The 17525-nt window shown below is 38.0% G+C and overlaps 1 pseudogene across 1 annotated transcript; it reads left to right on the top strand.

The window, feature by feature from the left end:
• The first annotated feature begins 6872 nt into the window (after positions 1-6872).
• LOC308516586 (large ribosomal subunit protein uL10-like) lies at positions 6873-7821 on the top strand (annotated as a pseudogene). Its single transcript has one exon. The product of its transcript is annotated as a large ribosomal subunit protein uL10-like (transcript).
• The last annotated feature ends 9704 nt before the right edge of the window (positions 7822-17525 follow it).

Here is a 17525-nt window from a genome sequence, read left to right as displayed (position 1 = left end):
CCGGAATCGAACCTGGGACCTCTCAGTCCGCAGGCCGACGCTCTATCCACTGAGCCAAACCGGTTTCGGCAGTTGAAGTAGTTTTTAAGTTGAGACTGAAAAATCAGAAGGTTGCAAGTATAATTTAAATTCCTAGTCTCTTACAAAAGTGGAAAGTCTAAGGAAGGTGTGCCTACATAACCATACTGGAGCAGAAAGCAGGCTGTCCCTTTGGTGGGTACTTGCATTTTAAAGACCCTTACTCCATACAAGCCCACTTCATGCATTTACATTACTTGTCCAGCTCCTATAGGCAAGAGAGTTTGCAACTCTTATTGTAGACATTTGGTATAATGTCAACTACAGCATCTCATAAAACAACAGTGAATAAATGTTTTTGTATAGATATATTAATTAATGAATCTGGAAAACTAGCTAAATTATTTTTTTAATTCTGATTATTAGATTATATAATCACAATTTTCATTTAGAACCTATAATTGCTGATCCACCTAATAATTAAGTAATGTAGAGTGTATATTTTCCATTATTATAGAGTTTAATATGAAAATATAATTCAACCTTTTACTACAATTATCTTTCTTTCAGAAGGAAATTGTGTTTGAAATTTCTAATTCAAATAAGACTCATCCCACAATCTTTAAACTACTATATTAATGATTTTTATTCCCCTGTATTTCCACAAGCAAAACTAAACTCACAAACTTGTGTTTTCTAGGGTCATATTGCCTTTGATTTGGAAAATAAAAAATTTAATTCTATTGTAATTGTAAGTTATGACTCTCTCCACTGTCATAACTTGCCATTTATTCAAGTACAATTTAATACTTATTAGTTTACTTTACATAATACTTATTTGCCATCCAAATTCAATACTCATCCCCCCAAAATTAGTTTGAACCATTATGTTTATCAATATGTAAGGACAGTTGAAAATATACTAAAACAGTGAAACAGTACCATGTATAAGGTCCTTCCCCTTTTTTTTTTTTTTTTGGCTCATTGGGATTTTCTAGTAGAATATCACAAAATCTGTGTTCTCATCAAAATGAAACAAAAACACTGTGATTTATTTTAACTTAATAGTGTCAGCTTTTAAAAAAAAATCTATTTTTTTAGTTTCTGCTGTCCCATCTAATATAAAATGCTACTGACTACGTAATTGGCCCAGGTCTTTTTCAGGAATTTAAGAAGAGATTATTTTTAACAAAGGGAAAATTTTCAAAAGTAGGCCATATTGCCTTAATCCTGTATTTACTTTTTTCCTGGATGCAGACTGAATCTGAGTAAACACAGAAGCAATGCAGACACTTGTTCTGTGATTCACAGTCCAGACTCAGAGCTGGCACAGATTTAAGGAATGTACATCATTCTTGTCCAAACTAGTGTCTGGTATTTATCCGGGCTAATTTTTTCTTCTTTTTTTTATGTGAGAAGAATTCAATAAATAATACATTTTCTTTTCACTCCCCAGTGTAGTAGTTAGAAGTTCATTTGAATTGTAGTCATTCAGTTTGCTTTATTTCTTGACTTGGTGGGCTTAATATTCCTGACAGGCTTTGAAAACATAGCCGAATGAATTTATGAATGAAAATTGCCAAATTCTAATTCTAGCTCTTATGTTGTTTTTCACAAACTTTAGAATAAGATCAATCTCAAGTTCCTTAACTTTTTCCTTAACAATTTCCTTATTTTCAAATCCCAGAGAAATACTGAATGCTCTGGCAAACATATACTGCTATATCAAATGTTGCCAAAATTTTGAGCATGATTTTTTAGGAGTTGCAAATAAAGTATGAAAATAGTTGTAAAAATTATATTTCTCTACTATTAATGTGAGTGAACAAATTGTTATGATTTACATTTATAAGTTGGATAAATTATTTGGAGAAATAAATAAAACTGTCTTTTAAAAATATTTTATGTTTATTTGATAGTTTTTTTTTTCTTATTTTCATGGAAAAGATAAATTTTCTTGAGTTTTAGCATAAATTTTTAAATCTAACACAAAACTGGGCTTTTTGTCTCTGCACACCTCCCTGCTGTCTCCAGAACCAAATATAACACAATATAAAATGTACAAAACAATGTAGAAAACCTTTTTTCTCTAGTAATTTTAAATAATTTTTATGAAAGTCTCACAAGCATCCTAAAATATTAAAAATTTATTCTATTAAAAAAACAAATACACAACAAACAGATTTTCATACAGGCTCTGTGGGAGCAGGAGGAAAACTAGAATCTCTGCAGTTTAATGTTAAAGATGATGTAAAAAAATAAAACATATGTATGCATTCATTATCTCTTCACTGTGAGAAATATTGTGGATGATTTGCAAATTTTAAAATATTTTTAGCGCATCTCTCCCCAGTTTCATATGTTGAAACCCTAAGTGTGACTGTATTTGGAATAGGGCCCGCAGGGAAGTAATTAAGGTTAAGTAAAGTCAGTAAGAGTGGGGCCCTAATCTGAAAGCAAGATTGCTGTCCTTGCCTGCACACACAGAGTAAAGAGGCCACGTGAGGACATGGCGAGAAGGCAGTTGGCACCTCCAACTCAGTAAGAAAGGTCTCACCAGAAACCAAACCTGATAAAATCTTGATCTTGGACTTTTAGCACCTAGAACTCTGAGGGAATAAATTTCTGTTGTTTGAGCCACCCAATCTGTGGTATTTTGTTATGGCAGCCTGAGTAGACTAACACATTTGTCCATAAAGTTGGTATTGAAGGTTTTCAAATTTTCTCAGGGATCAATTGATACTGATGAGCTATGTTGGGAGTTAAGCTTTTGGGGAGGGATTTGAAGGAGTAGCCAAATTCATACTAGAATTATGCAGAGATATCAAGGTCAGTTGAAGGTAAGGACACAGTGTGTTGATAATTTGTCTAATTCTATGAAATGTTTTATTATAACATTTGAAAAACCATAAATTGTATTTATACTATCGACTACCTCTATTTAATAACCTACAACAGACTTTATTATTATAATCACCATTCTGAAGGCATCTTATGTACCACTCACTGACACATAAATTTTAGAATTTTTAAAAATATTACATCAAGTCTTTAATATAGGCATTATTAACCCATTTGGCAGATGATAAGATTGAAGCTCAAAATGCTAAGTGTTTTTTTTTTTTCAAGAGTATGCAGTTGGAGAAAATCTATTTTGAACCACAGTGGGTCCCCAAAGCCAGCATTCTAATTTATTATGATATATTTTTTAAAAGACAAATTTACAAGAAAGTCCTAATATGATTCAGATTGTATATACTGAATATCTGAAACTATTTTCATTCCTATTTTTACTTTAATTTTCATTTGTTTTCTAGAGAATCTATATGTGTTCTCTTGCAAATTATATACAAGTTTGGGTTCATTTTGTCAAAAGGACCTTTGTCTATACATGGTCCTGATATTGCCACTAAGAATCAAAGAAACACCAGGCAATTTTGCATTCTTAGTACAATTCTGTCAAAAAGTTTCATCTAACCACACATTCATAATGAAGTAGAAAGAGCTAGCAGTGGCAAGAAGAAACAACTGATCACATTTGATGCAGCCAATGAAAAGCTGCCAAGTGGTGTAGTGTTAGTGGTCAGATGATTAATGACTATATTCACTGGAGTTTTTTGTATCAACAAGAAAGAGTTTGATAAAGTACATTACCTATTTTACTTTATTTTTATTTGAATTTTAAAAATAAAATAAATTATAAAAGCTTTGGAGATAGTTTTTGTTTCTACATTCCCTTAGTTTCTCATAGAAATTAGTGGAATCTGTTTATAAGTCACTATCCCAAGTAAGTCTAAGATGTTGCTGAATTTAGTTATAATACCACATCCCAAATAGCTCCTCTCATTTTTCTTACTGACTTTTTATGCTTCTGAGTTGGATCTCTGTTCTTATTCTTTTCCATCACTTTAAAGGAAAAGAAACTAAGTTCCAATTTTGGCTGTCAACAACTGAAAAAAAGGAATTTGAGGTCCTGGATTAAAGAGGTGTTTCCATATATTTTAAATAGATTATTATGCTTGTGTAAGACAGAACAAAAGGAAGAAAAATAGGATTATACAAGCATTAGAAAACATAATTTACATAATACTAATGACGCTACATCATTTTATAAATAAAGTTTCAATAAAGGTAACAAAGAAATATTTACCTCCTTTCAAGGGAAGTACTACTTAGCAGCCTGCATGGCCTATGATCAAGTGCTTTACACACTTGATTACCAAGTTTGCATGATAAAGGCAGAGAGGTAGTGTTTTCTGATTAATGCCCGCATGTCTATACATGTAAAGGTATATATTTGTGATTTTATGTGTATATGAAAATATATGTCATCATTTTTAACAGCAGAGACAAAATGGAACAAAAAATGTGCTAGAAAGAATACATTAAAAATAAGTAAAATCAACAATTTGATTTCTTATTATCAGAATGCACTCCACACATACACAGATGATGATAATAGACAGCCAGATAGGGAGTAGATGATAGATAGATATAAATAGATATTCTATAAATTTGAAACCAACCCTTGAACAATCCCTTAATTATATTATTATTAAAAATATACTTAGTAATTTAGGTTGGTTACTATGCCAGAGGAAAAGCAATTCAGCTGCCTACTAAATCCATCACCTGATTGTGAATATTTTGAGTCAAAAAGCAGTCAGAAATGATATGAGAGGATAGTATTATACACATAGTACAAGGCTTAAAAATTAATGAAAGATCAGCTGTTCAAATGGAAAACTGAGCACATATCTGTGGGAGGAAGTAATGCTTCAGACAGATATTTCATGTGAGGTAATTGAAGATGTCCCTGTGTGACCTAAATCTATCTGATACGTTTTCACATTTGAAAACTTCTTTTATATTTTATATATATATTTTTTTATCTTTGTCCTTATTGTAGATTTTTAAAAAATATGTCTTGATTGATTTTAGAGTAGAGAAGAGAGGGAGAAAAACAGCCATCGATGGGCTTCCTCTCGCATACCCCCTACTGGGAATCAAATCAAGCCCACAACTTGGGCCTGTGCACTGACCAGGAATCCAAACTGCGACCTTTTGGTGCCTGGGACAATATTTAACTAACTGAGCCACACTAGCCAGGGCCCTTATTGTAGTTGTGTAAAGATACATACATTTATTTTTTTCAATGCAGTTTTCTCAATGCAATGATTTTATTGTCTATATCTGAATTTAATTTGACAGCAAAGAGAAAGGGCCAATTAAATAAAAATGCCTGTCATAGTTTGCTCCAATCTTGTTTTGCGCACACACACACACACACAAAGAATATTGTGGGTTGGAGTTTTTAAATTATTTGTCCAAGTTAACACAGTTAGTGAATAGCGAAGCCAGGAGTCAAGCCCAGGAACCGTGGCTCCTTGAATCCATGCTCTTGATCACTTCTTTCTAGAAAAAAATGAAGACTTTAGAGAAAACAAAATGCTAGAGATAATTGTTGAAATATGATTTAAAAGATTTTAGCTTGAATAAAAGATTCTAGGCTGAGGGATTGGTATATCTATCTATATAATAGAGTAATATGCTAATTAACTGGGACTCAGTAAAGGTCAGACCACTTAGCAGGCAGCGGGATGGGGGCAGGGCCACAGCGGCCAGGGACAGGAGCCTGTGGTGCCTCCTCTGGAGTCGGGGAGCTAATGACGGACTGGCTCTGGTCCTCCTCCAACAGCCCTCTCCAGCAGGCATGGGGTGGCTGAGACCCAGATCCACAGCTTCACAGAGACCGACTCTCCCAGGCCGCCTGGAGGCCATGTGGCTGGGTTGCAGGGTGCCGGTTCAAGATGTGACACAGAGAGAAGGTGCGAGAGGAAATCCAGAGAACGGGATGTGGGGGTTCAAGACTCAGTTCCTTTGGGCTTTGTCCTTCCTGGCCTTGGTCCTTTTCTTTCCAGCCTGGAGCGCAAGCACTGCAGGACAGAGGGATGGATGAAGGGCGAATGTGGAAGAAAGGAGGTGACCCAGGTGAGGCTGGAGACCTAGCAGCGGCGCGAGGCCCGGCTGCAGGGCCGCCTGAGCTGGGGCTCCGGGGCAAGTGCCACGCTTCGGGGAAGCTGCTGGCCAGGGGGTGGGCGGCCCAAGGGGCACAGAGCGGTGCCGAGGCGGTTGTACCAGAGGGGGCTCGGGCAGGACAGGGAGCCGGCGGGCAGGGATCTGCCGCGCCCGCGGAGAGCGAGGTTCTGCAGTGGCCCCAACATGCATGTCGCCCCAGCCAGAAACAAGGTGGAAGGACGCTGGACGGACCCGCAGCCCTGAGGCGGGGGTTGAGGGGCGGCACCCGACTGCTGCAGTTAAGAGAAGCTCCTGGTGCAAACCCGGCCTCACCCCAGCACCCTGTGCACTTGACAGGCAGCGACTCCTGCTCCGGACTTGGCCCCAAAGCAAGCCCGCGCTTATCCTGCCCCAGGGCGCACACTGGCATGGTGAGTGCGAAGCCTACCACCTGCTCTGGAGAAGGGGGGCAGTAAAGAATGGGGGCGGGAGGCGGGGGAGAGGAAAGAATGTGGAGCATCTGCAACGAAGAGGTGCTTGAGAATGAGGCTCCGAAGGGAGGTTTGTTCTGTTTGCCCAGCGGCTGCCCCTTAGGAAGGGCGGAGAGCATGGCTGTGACCGCTCCATGCGCGCTGAGTCAACTTCCCCACCAACTGAAATTGGCCTCAGTTTCCTGGTCTGTAAAATGGATTAAGCGTGTCCCAGTGTCTTTGCTGAGCTTTGAGGGCCAATTGAGATACTATATAAAGAAAATGAGGACTTCCTCTCGCCAGGCGTCCTCGTGGGAGTGACATCGTCTTTAACCCTGCGTGGCAAATCCCTGGCGCACCCCCGTGATGCCCAGGGAAGACAAGGCGACCTGGAAGTCCAACTACTTCCTTGAGATCATCCAACTTCTGGACGATTATCCAAGAGGCTTCATTGTGGGAGCAGCCAATGTGGGCTCCAAGCAGGGGCAGCAGATCCGCATGTCCCTCCGCGGGAAGGCGGTGGTGCTGATGGGCAAGAACACCATGATGCGCAAGGCCATCCGAGGACACCTGGAGAACAACCCGGCTCTGGAGAAACTGCTGCCTCACATCCGGGGGAATGTGGGCTTTGTGTTCACCAAGGAGGACCTCACTGAGATCCGGGACATGCTGCTGGCCAATCAGGTGCCAGCTGCTGCCCGTGCTGGTGCCATTGCCCCGTGTGAAGTCACTGTGCCAGCCCAGAATACTGGTCTGGGGCCAGAGAAGACCTCCTTCTTCCAGGCTCTGGGCATCACCACTAAAATCTCCAGGGCACCACTGAAATCCTGAGTGATGCACAGCTGATTAAGACTGGAGACAAAGTGGGAGCCAGAGAAGCCACCTGCTGAACATGCTGAACATCCCCCCTTCTCCTTTGGGCTGATCATCCAGCAGGTGTTTGACAATGGCAGCATCTACAACCAGGAAGTGCGTGACATCACAGAGGAAACTCTGCATTCCCGCTTCCTAGAGGGTGTCGCAATGTTGCCAGCGTATGCCTTCAGATTGGTTACCCAACTGTTGCATCAGTACCCCATTCTATCATCAATGGTACAAGCGAATTATGGCTTTGTCTGTGGAGACTGATTACACCTTCACACTTGCTGAAAAGGTCAAGGCCTTCTTGGCTGATCCATCTGCTTTTGTGGCCGCTGCCCCTGTGGCCGCCACCACCACTGCTGCTCCTGCTGCTGCTGCAGCCCCAGCCAAGGTTGAAGCAAAGGAAGAGTTGGAGGAGTCGAATGAGGATATGGGATTTAGTCTGTTTGATTAATTACCAAAAAGCAACCAGCTCAGCCAGCTCTATTTGAGAAACAAGGAAATAAAGGTTACTTCTCTTAAGAAGAAGAAGAAGAAGAAGAAGAAGAAGAAGAAGAAGAAGAAGAAGAAGAAGAAGAAGAAGAAGAAGGAAAGAAGAAAAAAAGAAAAGAAAAGAAAAGAAAAGGAAAGGAAAGGAAAGGAAAGGAAAGGAAAGGAAAGGAAAGGAAAGGAAAGAAAATGAAGTAAGAAGTGAGAAAGAAAAGGAAGGGCAAGCAACAAAAATGAAAGATTGGAAGGAACCTGTAAACTATTGTCACTAAAATAGGAAATACAGTCAATAGAGTTGTAATGACGGTATGATGCCAGGTGGGTACTGGAAATATTGGGGAACACTTTGTACAGTATATGATTGTCTAACCACTATTCTGTAACTAATATAGAACCTGAAACTAATACAAAAATAATATTGAATGTAAAGAAATGAAAATAGAAGTGAAATTTTTATAAATTTCAAAGTTTAAATAAAGGCTGTAAAGGAAGGAAGGGGGAGAATAAAAGTAGTGTTTTTCATTTTACCACTTTATTGTCTTTTCAGTACATGAAAAAGGAAGTTTTCTTTATATGGTGCTTTTATGCTTTTCTGAGTCATTATCTCATCTGATGTTCAGGGCAACTTAAAGACAAGATAATTATTCCCTCCACTATTCAAAGAAAGGACATCTTGGTGTCTGGCCCCAATGATTCAATCGTCAATTCCTTATTGTAAAGCAGGGTTAGTGAAATTTTCTGTGAAGGGTCATATCTATCCTAATAAAAGCCTTGGGGGCGATCAGGCCAGCAAGGGAGGGCAGTTGGGGGCAATCAGGATGGCAGGGGAGTGGTTAGGCATCAATCAGGCTGGCAGGGCAGCAGTTAGAGGGCAATCAGGCAGGCAGGAAGGCAGGCAGGCAAGCAAGCAGTTAGGAGCCAGTGGTCCCGGATTGTGAGAGGGATGTCCAACTGCTGGTTCAGGGATTGGGCCTAAACTGGCAGTCGGACATCCCCAAGGGAGTCCCAGATTGGAAAGGGTGCAGGGTGGGCTGAGGGACACCCCCCCGTGCACAAATTTTGTTCACCGGGCCACTAGTATATTTATAAACTATTTGAGAGTTCTGGGAATTGATGAAAATTCCAAATAGTTTACTAGTACCAGGTTATAGAATACGCAGAAGAGAGAAGCATGAGATGCTGCTGAAAATAGTAGTAGCTAGAAATGGTGTATCATGGGCCATAATAAATAGCTAAAAATTCAGTTTTTAGGTAGTAAGCAATAACTGAATAGTTGAGAGTGGAGAGAATAGGAGGCCAACAGTTTAAGGACCACTTTATTAACTTAGGACAGGTATAGGCAATCTTTTTATTACAAGGCCAGATAGTAAATATTTTAAGATTTGTAATAAAAGAGCCAAAATTCAGGATGTTATGTTAACCCTTGATCTTAGGGGTGAAGCTACATGCCTAAAATAAGGTAACAGTTGCTGGAGTGGTAGATGTAATTGTAGCAAAGACTCAGACTGGATTCAGAATATATTAGTAGCCCAAGTTTTAACATTTTGTGATTGATTGGGTATGGAGCTTGGGTAAGAAAGAAGATTTGCAATGCCTCTGAGGTTTCCTGTCATGTGAGGTACTACTCCTCTCCTCCACCCACCTACATGCATGCACACACATACACACATACACACTTGAAACAAAAGATTTCAGAAGGTGGTAAAGTTAGTTTTTTTTTTTTAAATATATTTTATTGATTTTTCACAGAGTGGAAGAGAGAGGGATAGAGAGTTAGAAACATCGATGAGAGAGAAACATCGGTCAGCTGCCTCCTGCACATCTCCTACTGGGGATGTGCCCGCAACCAAGGTACATGCCCTTGACCGGAATTGAACCTGGGACCTTTCAGTCCGCAGGCTGATGCTCTATCCACTGAGCCAAACCGGTCAGGGCATAAAGTTAGTTTTCATTGGTTTATCTTTGACATTTGTAGAAGTTTCTCAAGTACTTTTGAAATACCTCTCTTCTGTAATGGCCTCAGTGATGTTTGGTTTTCTGTCAAACTCTGACACTTAACATATGTGTAGTTTAAAATACATACCACCAAGGTCCCTTCCATATTTATTTAATACTGAATCAAATCAAATATAGTAAAAAGAGGTGGCAAAGTGCATAGAAACTACATTGAAAGAACTTGGCCATGATATAACTAATATAAAGAAAATAAGGGGACACACACACATACACACACACACACAACTACATTCTTTAATCATAAAATGAAGCATCTGAGATATTAAAGAGAAATCCTTATGGGTCAGGACAAAAATCAGAATTTGCAATAGTGGCATTTGTTGATTCAAAGTGACCAGGAGATGGGCTTTTAATGGGTCTGGCTTTGCTCATTTGTGGGAGAGTGTTTACAAATCTTGAGCCCTTCTGCAGGGCAGAAAGCTAAATTGGAAACTCCAACATTTGACATATATTCTCAAGGGCCAATAACTTCAGGGGATGAACTTAAAAAAAATATTTCTGACCTAATTAGGAACTGATGGTGACACTAGCTTACTTCTCTGGAGAAATCTCTGACACAATTGTGCTGAAAATTCTATGGAATAAAGCATTCCTTAATTGGCATGATACCTATAATGCTCCCAACTTGAATGTCACAGTGATTAAGTCTGGAAATCCCTGTATCTCCCACTCATAAGCACCTTTAAGCGTAATCTACATACACCATGTTATAAGCAAAAAGCAGGAAACAAGTGAATTGGCACATTACTTATGAAGGCTGAGAGTTTCTAATGCATTTGAAGGTTCCCTCATATGGATATACTTTTCCTTCTGTTAATTCAGAGTAGATGGAAGGTGAGGAATGAAGCATCCCTATTCCTCACACAAACTCAGCTTCTTTTCCCCAATCTTCCAGTGTGCGATTGTCATTTTCAGAAAATGTTGGAAGAGAGAAGACTTCCTATTCAGATATTATCTGCTGTCTTTTCCTCACTGGTGTTGTCACCATAACTTATCCAGATCATTTTCAGTTGGCTCAACTTGATTATTTAGCTAGCAATTCTCTAACTCATCATTATTTAAACTTGTTCTGGGCTGAACTATGTATCCCCCAAGATTCATATACTAAAGCCATAACCCCCAATACCTCACAACATTACTGTCCGTAGAGACTGTGTTTTTAAAGAGGTGATGACGCTAAAATGAGGCCATTTGAGTGGGCCCTAATTCATTCTGACAGGTGTCTTTATAAGAAATGGAGAGAAGAGACACTAAACAGAGGTAAGTACCGAGTAAAGACCAGGTGAGAAAATAGCAAAAAGTCAGCCATCTGAAAGCCAAGGAGAGAGGCCTCATGAGATACTAACCCTACTAATACCTTGATCTTGGACTTCCAGCCTCTAGATCTGTGAGAAAATAAATTTCTGTTGCTGAAGCCACCCAGTTTGTGATATTTTGTTCTGGAAGCTCTAGCAAACCAATAAAACTGGGAACTTGTTACAAACACAAAATCCTGGGCCCATGTAAAGTCTATTGAGTCAGAAACTCCAAATATAGGGCCCACTTATTTTTATTTTATCAAGATTTCCAGGTGGCCGAAACCGGTTTGGCTCAGCGGATAGAGCGTTGGCCTATGGACTGAAAGGTCCCAGGTTCGATTCCGGTCAAGGGCATGTACCTTGGTTGCTGGCACATCCCCAGTGGGGAGTGTGCAGGAGGCAGCTGGTCGATGTTTCTCTCTCATCAATGTTTCTAACTCTCTATCTCTCTCCTTTCCTCTCTGTAAAAACTCAATAAAATATATTTAAAAAAAAAAAAGATTTCCAGGTGATTCTGATACATACTAAAGTTTGAAAACTACTGATTTACTTTATAGTTGAAGAATTAATGAATTGGTACAATCTCTAAATTAATTTATTGCAGCAAAGTTCATAAAGGTTCTCATTTTATTATCAGTATCACTACTTATTTATCTTTCCTGATATGCCAATAAATGTTCCCAGGGGATCAAATGCATATTATATATCCAGATTGTTTATGGGGAATTAAGAGACATACACAAAACACTCCAACACCCAAATGCAAATATTTGTTAATAAAAAAAGAGAAAGATTGAGAATATATTATGAAAACTAATAACAAGAACTATAAGAAATTAATTTATATTAACCTTGTTTGTATTTGGAGACTGATGAAGGAGAGGAGAAGCTAGGAGGTGGCTCAACCTGCTAGGGAGTTTATGCTTTTATATATTGCACAAAATAAGAAAGGAGCAGCAGTATACTAAATCATGATATAGCTTTGCAAGAAGTTGCGAGAATAAAAGAAAAATGAGAACCAACTGAAAGAGCTCCCAAAGGCCAAAGTTGAAACAATTGTAGTAAAAACATAGTATGAATTACAATCCAAATGATAAAATAAATATCCATGAGTCCATAGTCCATATTGATATAAATAAATGATTGAATGAATAAATAAGTAAATGAGAGACAATAGACAAATTTCCCATGCAGAGGAATTCCAAATAATTTCAGTAGATCTCTGCCCTTAAGCAGGTAGAGCACAACTTCCCGTTCCTTAAGTGTGGGCTGCGCATGAGACTTCCATCCAAAGAGAACGGCGTGGAAAGGGGAAGATAGTGACTTTTACAGCTACTTGACAAATAATGACAAAAACTCAGTCAAGCAAACAAGATGAACATCAACAGTGATAAGCCACATTGACAGTATGTACCCTTGCTAGAATGTGATGGGGATGATGTTTTACCTCCATGGTCTTCTTCCAAAAGTCATAACCCAAGAATTATGAGGTAACATCAAATGAATAACAACTGAAGGATACTCTATGAAATAACAAAAGAGTATTCCTCAAAATTTTCAAAGCATAGAAAAAGGGAAGTCTGAGAAAGTGTCATGGCCAAAGGAGTCTAAAGAGAAATGATGACTAAATGTCATGAGGTATCCAGATCAGATCCTGGAATCAAAAAAGGACATTAGATTAAAATCTAAGGTATTAAAAAATAAGGAATCTAATGCATAGCTTTGGCTAATAAAATGTACCAATATTGATTCATTATTGTGAAAATTGTACCTTATTAATATAAGAGAATAAGGAGTGAAACTGGATGTGGTATTATGAAAACTCTGTACTTAATGTTTTTGCAATTTTTCTGTAAATCTAAATATTTTCCAACATAAAATATGTGTTAAAATAAAAACTTAGCATAAGAAAATTGTTTTGAAAACAAAGGATAATTTATAAAATATAATGTATTTTTATGATCAAATGTTATAAAAATTTAGAGTCAAAATGCCATGTGCTTTGGGATGAAAGAGCTCCAGAGAGATCTCATGGTGAGGCGTGAGGAAACAGGAGTGACCATTTAATAGCAGTGACCTCGTACGGAAAACTTAGTTTGTCTGAGATGTGACATCATCCATAGTATTGCTCATAATATCTTCCCTACAAATTCAGAAGATTATATTTTGAGAAAGTAAATGGGAATTGTAAATGAGCATATAAAATATAAGGTGATGCTCTTCTTATGATTTTTAAATGTTAATATTATTTTAAAAACAACAATGGAAGTGGGGAGTATGTGACAAGGAAATCTGGTAGAATAAAATATTACAGGAAAATTGAACAAGTGTGGAGGAAGGAGGGCTTAAAGGAATATTATAAATCTATATAAATTCTACTTGTTTGGAGGAATTCTACACACTTATGTTTAACTTTATTCATGCTTAATTTATTTATGGAAGTGATATATTTACTATTTCTGAAAGTGATTTATTCATATGCATTTTTGGAAATCATCCTAGCTTTTATATGTGAAGAAGAATCAGGAAGGGGTCAAGATTGAAGGCAGAATGAAGAGTTCAGAAGCTGAAAGTTTGCTCCAGGAAACAGTGAGGGATGAATAGAACTGAGTCTAAATCTGTGGCAGAGATATGGAAGGAAAATTAATAGATTTGAACATAAGTTGGAGCTAGAATTGATTGAGTTTTGTAATGCATTGGGTTGGAGAGTAAAGACAAAGTAAAAGTCAAGAACTAGGAGGTGTCATTGACTGATATAGGAAGCCAAGGTGAAGAAGCAAATATATAAGAAAATGCAATATGTGTACTTTAGATACATTGAAATGTCATAAGACATTCAGGTGGAACTGCCTAATATGATATTTTACATATAGATCTAAGTATTAAGAAAATGTTAAATATTAGCAAGGTATATATATATTGCTTGTGAATATATATAATCTATACTAATAAAAGGATAATATGCTAATTAGATCAGACATCTTCTGGACATCCAACTGGACGTCCTTCTGGACAAAGTCATGGTGGCAGGGGCTGAGGCAGAGGCAGTTAGGAGTGACCAGGCCGGCAGGGGAGGGCAGTTAGGGGTGACCAGGCCAGCAGGGGAGGGCAGTTAGGGGCAACCAGACAGGCAGGAGAGCAGTTAGGGCATCAGGCAGGCAGGCAGATTAGTTAGGAGTGATCAGGCATCCAGGCAGGTGAGTGGTTAGGAGCCAGTGGTCCTGGATTGCTAGAGGGATGTCCAACTGCCAATTTGGGCCCAATCCCTGTGGGATCAGACCTAAAATGGAAGTCAGACATTCCTGACTGGTCCAGGATTGGAGAGGGTGCAGGCTGGGCTGAGGGACCCCCCCTGTGCACGAATTTTGCGCACCAGGCCTCTAGTCCTATATAATAAAAGGCTAATATGCAAATCGACCAAACAGAAGAACAACCGGTTGCTATAATGCACACTGATCACCAGGGGGCAGATGCTCAATGCAGGAGCTGCCCCCTGGTGGTCAGTGTGCTCCCACAGGGGGAGTGCCACTCAGCCAGAAGGTAGGCTCATGGCTGGTGAGCACAGCAGGAGTGGGAGCCTCTTCCATTTCCACGGCAGTACTAAGCTGTTAGTCAGACATCCCTCAAGGGTTCCCAGACTGCAAGAGGGCGCAGATCAGGCTGAGGGGACCCCCCCCCCCATCCGAGTACACAAATTTTGTGCACTGGGCCTTTAGTATTTAATAATTGAACTTTGGGCCAAGGAGGGGGATCATCAAGGGAGAGTAGTAGGGTAAGATGATATATTTTTCTATTTTTAGTTTCTAGTATTAAAAGTAGTTATAGAGTTAGGCATTTTAAAACCATGATTTTATTTTCCTTCCATAATCACAATATGATTAACTACTTTTGGTTGTATACTTTGAAGATTTTTTGTGTCTGACTTAATTGTAGGATGGCTTTTCCTTGCCATCAACAGGTTAGGAGAAAATTGACCTTCAATTTCTAACTTCAAATCATTTACTGCATACTCAAGAAATGTAAACTCATTAAGAAATTGCCTGACATGACAATCACCCACCCCACTGTAGGAACCATTAAGAGAGTTTGACTTCCCGAAAGCACCCTGTTGAGCCAAACTTGATCCAAGAAATTGTTAGCCACAGAAAGCCATCCCCCCAACAATGAACATTTTTTTAAAGATTTTTAAAAATATATATTTTATTGATTTTTCACAGAGAGGAAGGGAGAGGGACAGAGAGTTAGAAACATCGACGAGAGAGAAACATCTATCAGCTGCCTCCTGCACAGCCCCCACTGGGGATGTGCCCGCAACCAAGGTACATGCCCTTGACCGGAATCGAACCTGGGACCCTTCAGTCTGCAGGCCGACGCTCTATCCACTGAGCCAAACCGGTTAGGGCTGAACATTTTTTTTTTTTTTTGCAATGTCTCAAAGGTACTCTCTTGCAGCCAACCAAGAACTGCAAATTATACCTGAAGACCAGTTTGAAATTCCTCCAATCCCCACCTCCAAAAATTCCATTTTAATATAAAGATTGCTACAAACAGAGGTTTTTTCAATATTTCTTCTTTTTACTTTATAAAACATACTCTTCTCCTTAATATCTCTAAATTTGGCAACATATCCCTTACCATAATTTATGAATATGTAGTAAGTGTTAATTTTGTCTCAAACTTAGTTTGTCTCTAACACAAGTACATAATGAAGTGTTCTGTATTGCATTTTAATATATTATTTAAAATTATCCAAGTTAGCATTAATATAAATCACTAAGAAATTATAATTCTTTACAGAAATTATTTTGATGACCCTTTAGGTAGGAAGCATCTTGTTATGTTTGTGATGTGCATTCAATGTGTCTATGACATACTGGATGAGGACTAAGTTTATAGTTCTTGAATTATGTGCAACACAGATAAAATAGCATGGTGACATTTTCCTTATAATATATCCCGTTGCACCTTGATAGTAACCATGGAGCATTTTCAGCTTTTTGATGAGCTTTGTTACAGTCTCAGATAATGTTTTTTCTTTTTGTCTAAAGATAGATTTCCAGGCTAAACTTTTAATTTTGTAGCAATTGAAAGGTTAATGCCTTCTATTAAAAAAAACAACAACACTATATTATTGTAATAAGAATCCATTGCATCTTCATTGGGTAATGTCTAAATATAAGGGGCTTGATATACCAGTTAACATTGTGTAGAAGTTAATATGAAAGAGTGTAACACACATTTATTCTTTTTGTTTTCTCTAGTTTTTAAACTGTATCCCAAACAGCTAACTGTTAATCTTTCAGGGCCTAATCTATAATTCATATTCTGGCCAACAGCTGTTTTACTTGACTGAGTGTTTGCTGATATAAGGAGCAAAGGATCGGGCATTAATGGATACACAGCATAAAGCTCAACTCTATGAATTTAAACCCATCTTGCATTAGAAGAACATATGATAAGTTTATAGCAAAAAGATGTCAAGATGTTAATAAGAATTGGCAGGTTTCCATATGATTAGATGACAGAAATACAGCACAAAATGCCACCTTTTTGTTGGGAATGTAAGAAACACACCAAACAGATGCATCCAAAAAGATAACCATTGCAAAGACATCTGTCTACACTCTATAAATTATTCCTTATAAAGTCATCAGTTATTTATCTTTCTACAATGAATCTTAGGTTACTTTGAAAATTGGCATCAGAAAAGATAAGAGCATTAAAACAGCCTCCCCACTCACTTTTAATGATCCCACTTGGGAAAATAGACAACCTGTTTTCTCATACTAATAAACTAAGTTTCTTGAAAATTAAAACCATTAAGAAGTAAAATACAGATACAGCTTTATGTACCTTTCAAAATGGACAGACTGATTTTAAAGATATAGGCAGTATTAATTTAAATCAAATTTAAATTTGATTATTTAGTGTATGCACAAATCAGTCCTTTGCCTTCATTGTTTTATCTATTTGTGTATTCAGCATTTATTGCTTTTACTATCAATTACTTCATCAGATTACAAGCTTCATGAAGTCAGGAATCTTGATTTTACTTCTATTGTGTCTCATAAAGTCTACTAGAGAATTGATCAGTTAATTTTTAAAGTACAATTAAGAAATAATTAGATAATGACAATAAATATGTTATTCATTTGATATTATAATGGTGTATGTGTGTTCTTATTTATATGTTTATATATGACTCTCCCTACTCTTCATTTATTTGGTTTTACAGTCTAGAACGTTAGCTTTTTAAAACAATACTTCCAATCTGAACACATCTATTTTTACCTGGTTTCCAGCCAATTGCTTTATTAAAAAGAGTCAAAATGCTTATTATATTGCACCTACAACA

This window comes from Myotis nattereri (assembly GCF_964212035.1).
Source record: "Myotis nattereri genome assembly, chromosome: 3".
In the NCBI taxonomy this organism is placed as follows: domain Eukaryota; kingdom Metazoa; phylum Chordata; class Mammalia; order Chiroptera; family Vespertilionidae; genus Myotis; species Myotis nattereri.
The sequence above is the reverse complement of the archived record's forward strand: the minus strand, read 5'-3'. Positions and strand labels throughout refer to the sequence as shown.